A 5,770-nucleotide genomic window follows, 5' to 3' on the forward strand; every position below is an offset into this window, starting at 1 on the left:
GTATGTATAACACAATACCTTTATGCAGTCATAATTCCAGAGACACTAAGGTTGTTTTCATATATTGGCTATTTTGAATAATGCTATAATGAACACGGGAGCACAGACATTTCTATGAGGTGCTGATTTTATTTCCTTTAGATACATACCCAGAAGAGTGATTGGTAGGTAGATGGATAGGTAGATAGATAGATAGATAGATAGATAGATAGATAGATAGATAGATAGACAGACATACTTAATTTTGGACTGTGTTGCATTCTATTAATTTATGTGCCTATATCTCTAGGAAAAAACAGTTCTGATAACAACAGTCTTTTTTTCTCAAACAGCTTTATTGATATATAATTTATAATATAAAATTCACCTATTATAAGTGTCCAAGTCAATGGTTTTTAGTATATTCACAAAGTTGCATGACCTTTGCTACAGTCTCATTTTGGAACATTTTCATAACTCTAAAAGTAAACTCTATGATTATTTTATCATCACTAAGAATATTCACCTCCAGCCTGACAAGTAGTTTACTTTGTGTTTGCATATATTTGTTTGTTTTGAACATTTCATAAAAATTGAATCATGTAAATAATATAAATAAAATAAATAAACCATTCTTGAATGAGAAACAATTTTTTAATTTGTTACCCTGGCTACATCATAAATACTACTCACACTTAAAAAAGTATAAACAGCCCAGCTTCCAAGATGGCCAAATAGGAACCACTCAAGTCTACAGCTCCCAGCGAGATCAATGCAGAAGATCTGTGCAAGGTGATTTCTGCATTTCCAAGTGAGGTACCTGATTCATCTCATTGGGACTGGTTGGGCAGTGGGTGCAGCCCACGGAGGGCAAGCTGAAGAAGGGTGGGGCATCACCTCACCCAGGAAGTGCAAGGGGTCAGGGGAATTCCCTTTCCTAGTCAAGGGAAGATGTGAGCGACTGTACCTAGAGGAGTGGTACACTCCTGTCCAAATACTGTGCTTTTCCCATGGTCTTTGCAACAGGCAGACCAGGAGATTTCCTCCTGTGCCTGGTTTGGCGGGTCCCACACCCACTGATGCCTGCTCAGTGTTAGTGCAGCAGTCTGAGATCGAACTGGAACGCTGAAGTTTGGCAGGGGGAGGGGCATTCACCATTGCTGAGGCTTGAGTAGGTGGTTCTATGCTCACAGTGTAAACAAAGCAGCAGGGAACCTCGAACTGGGCAGAGCCCACTGCAGCTCAGCAAGGCTTACTGCCTCTCTAGATTCCACCTCTGGGGGCAGGGCATATCTGAACAAAAGGCAGCAGACAGCTTCTGCAGACTTAAATGTCCCTGCCTGACAGCTCTGAAGAGAGCAGTGGTTCTCCCAGCATGGCATTCGAGCTCCGATAATGGACAGACTGGCTCCTCAAGTGGGTCCCTGACCCCACTGTAGCCTGACTGGGAGACACCTCCCAGTAGCAGCCAACAGACACCTCATACAGGTGGGTGCCCCTCTGGGGCGAAGTTTCCAGAGGAAGGATCAGGCAGCAATATTTGCTGTTCTGCAGCCTCTGCTGGTGATACCCAGGCAAACAGGTTCTGGAGTGGACCTCCAGCAAACTCCAACAGACCTGTAGCTGAGGGGAAGGTCTGTTAGAAAGAAAACTAACAAACAGAAGGGAATAGCATCAACATCAACAAAAAGGACATCCACACCAAAACTCCATCCGTAGGTCACCAACATCAAAGACAAAAGGGAGATAAAACCACAAAGATGGGGAGAAACCAGAGCAGAAAGGCTGAAAATTTCAAAAACCAGAACACCTCTCCTCCTTCAAAGGAACATAACTACTCACCAGCAAGGGAACAAAACTGGAAGGGGAATGAGTTTGACGAGTTGTAAGAAGTAGGCTTCAGAAGGTTGGTAATAACAAACTTCTCCAAGCTAAAGGAGCATGTTCTAACCCATTGCAAGGAAGCTAAAAACATTTAAAAATAAAGATTAGAAAAATGGCTAAATAGAATAACCAGTGTAGAGAAGAGCTTAAATGACCTGATGGAGCTGAAAACCACAGTATGAGAACTTAGTGAAGCAAACATAAGCTTCAATAGCCAAATAGAACAAGCAGAAGAAAGGATATCAGTGATTGAAGATCAAATTAATGAAATAAAATGAGAAGACAAGGTTAGAGAAAAAAGAGTGAAAAGAAATGAACAAAGCCTCCAAGAAATATGGGACTATGTGAAAACACCAAATCTATGTTTGATAGGTGTACCTGAAAGTGACGAGGACAATGGAACCAAGTTACAAAACACTCTTGAGGATATTATCTAGGAGAACTTCCCCAACCTAAGAAGGCAGGCCAACATTCAAATTCAGGAAATACAGAGGACACCACAATGATACTCCTTGAGAAAAGCAACCCCAAGACAAATAATTGTCAGATTCACTGAGGTTGAAATGAAGGAAAAAATGTTAAGGGCAGCCAGAGAGAAAGGTCGGGTTACCCACAAGGGGAGGCTCATCAGACTAACAGCGGATTCCTTGGCAGAAACTCCACAAGCCAGAAGACAGTGGGGGCCAATATTCAACATTCTTAAAGAAAAGAATTTTCAACCCAGAATTTCATATGCAGCCAAACTAAGCTTCGTAAGTGAAGAATAAATAAAATCCTTTACAGACAAGCAAATGCTGAGAGATTTTGTCATCACCAGGCCTGCCTTACAAGAGTTCCTGAAGGAAGCACTAAACATGGAAAGGAAAAACCAGTACCAGTCACTACAAAAACATGCCAAATTGTAAAGACCATCAATGCTATGAAGAAATTGCATCAATTAATGGGAAAAATAACCAGTTAGTCTCATAATGACAGGATCAAATTCACACATAACAATATTAACCTTAAATGTAAATGTGCTAAATGCCCCAATTAAAACGCACAGACTGACAAATTGGATAAAGAGTCAGGAACCATCAGTGTGCTGTATTCAGGAGAACCACCTCACATGCAAAGACAAACATAGGCTCAAAATAAAGGGATGGAGGAAGATTTACCAAGCAAATGGAAGGCAAAAAAAAAAAAAGGCAGGGGTTACAATCCTCGTCTCTGATATAACAGACTTTAAACCAACAAAGATCAAAAGAGACATATAAGGCCATTACATAATGGTAAAGGGATCAATTCAACAAGAAGTGCTAACTATCCTAAGTATATATGCACCCAATACAGGAGCTCCCAGATTCATAAAGCAAGTTCTTAGAAACCTACAAAGAGACTTAGACTCCCACACAATAATAATGGGAAACTTTAACACCCCATTGCCACTATTAGACAGATCAATGAGACAGAAAATTAACAAGGATATCCAGGACTTGAACTCAGCTCTGGACCAAGCAGACCTAATAGATATCCACAGAACTCTCACCCCAAATCAACAGAATATACATTATTCTCAGAACCACATCACACTTATTCTAAAATTGACCACATAATTGGAAGTAAAACACTCCTCAGCAAATGTAAAAGAACAGAAATCACAACAAACTATCTCTCAGACCACAGTGCACTCAAATTAGAACTCAGGATTAAGAAACTCACTCATGAAATGTTTTGAACGTTTCATAAATATTGAATCATGCAAATAATATAAATAAGAATAAAATAAATAAACCATTCTTGAATGAGAAACAATTTTTTTAATTTGTTTAATTCACTGAAAACCGCACAACTACACGGAAACTGAACAACCTGCTACTGAATGACGACTGGGTAAATAACAAAATGAAGGCAGAAATAAAGATATTCTTTGAAACCAATGAGAATAAAGACAAAACATACCAGAATCTCTGGGACCCATTTAAAGCAGTGTGTAGAGGGAAATTTATAGCAGTAAATGCAGACAAGAGAAAGCAGGAGATATCTAAAATTGACACCCTAATATCACAATTGAAATAACTAGAGAAGCAAGAGCAAACAAATTCAAAAGCTAGCAGAAAACTAGAAATAACTAAGATCAGAGCAGAACCGAAGAAGACAGAAACACACACCAAAAAAAACCCTTCAAAAATCAATGCATCCAGGAGCCGTTTTTTTTTGAAAAGATCAACAAAATAGACTGCTAGCAAGACTAATAAAGAAGAAAAGAGAGAAGAATCAAATAGATGCAATAAAAAATGATAAAGGATATATCACCACCGATCCCACAGAAATACAAACTACCATCAGAGAATACTATAAACACCTCTACACAAATAAACTAGAAATTCTAGAAGAAATGGATAAACTCCTGGACACATTCACCCTCCCAAGACTAAACCAGGAAGAAGTTGAATATCTGAATAGACCAATAAGAGGTTCTGAAATTGAGGCAATAATTAATAGCCTACCAACCAAAAAAAGTCCAGGACCAGACAGATTCACAACTGAATTCTACCTGAGGTACAAAGAGGAGCTGGTAACATTCCTTCTGAAACTATTCTGATCAATAAAAAAGAGGGAATCCTCCCTAACTCATTTTATGAGGCCAGCATCATCCTGATACCAAAGCATGGCAGAGACACAACAAAAAAAGAGAATTTTAGGCCAATATCCCTGATGAACTTTGATGCAAAAATCCTCAATAAAATACTGGCAAACCAAACCCAGCAGCACATCAAAAAGCTTATCCACCACCATCAAGTTGGCTTCATTCCTGGGATGCAAGGCTGATTCAGCATACACAAATCAATAAATGTAATCCATCACATAAACAGAACCAAAGACAAAAACCACATGATTATCTCAATAGATGCAGAAGAGGCCATCGACAAAATTCAACAGCCTTTCAGGCTAAAAACTCCCAATAAACTAGGTATCAATGGAACGTATCTCAAAATAATAAGAGCTATTTATGACAAACCCAGTCAATATCCTACTGAATGGGCAAAAACTGGAAGCATTCCCTTTGAAAACCGGCACAAGACAAGCTGGCCCTCTCTCACCACTCCTATTTAACATAGTGTTGGAGGTTCTGGCCAGGGCAATCAGGCAAGAGAAAGCAATAAATGGTATTCAAATAGGAAAAGAGGAAGTCAAATTGTCTCTGTTTGCAGACGACATGATTGTATATTTAGAAAAGCCCATTGTCTCAGCCCAAAATCTCCTTAAGCTGATAAGCAATTTCAGCAAAGTCTCAGGATACAAAATCAATGTGCAAAAATCACAAGCATTCTTATACACCAATAACAGACAAACAGAGTCAAATCATGAGTGAACTCCCATTCACATTTGCTATTAAGGGAATAAAATACCTAGCAGTACAACTTACAAGGGATGTGAAGGACCTCATCAAGGAAAACTGCAAACCACTGCTCAAGGAAATAAGATAGGATACAAACAAATGGTAAAACATTTCATGCACATGTATAGGAAGAATCAACATCGTGAAAATGCCCTTACTGACCAAAGTAATTTATAGATTCAATGCTATGTCCATCAAGCTACCACTGATTTTCTTCACAGAATTGGAAAAAAACTATTTTAAAGTTCATATGGAAGCAAAAAAGGGCCCTCATAGCCAAGACAATCCTGGGCAAGAAGAACAAAGCTAGAGGCATCACACTGCCTGACTTCAAACTATACTACAAGGCTACAGTAACCAAAACAGCATGGTACTGGCATCAAAACAGACATACAGACTAATGGAACAGAACAGTGGCCTCAGAAATAACACCACACATCTACCACCATCTGATCTTTCACAAACCTGACACACACAAGAAATGGGGAAAAGATTTTCTATTGAATAAATGGTGTTGGGAAAACT

This window comes from Gorilla gorilla, chromosome X (assembly GCF_029281585.2).
Source record: "Gorilla gorilla gorilla isolate KB3781 chromosome X, NHGRI_mGorGor1-v2.1_pri, whole genome shotgun sequence".
Classification (NCBI taxonomy): Eukaryota; Metazoa; Chordata; class Mammalia; order Primates; family Hominidae; genus Gorilla; species Gorilla gorilla.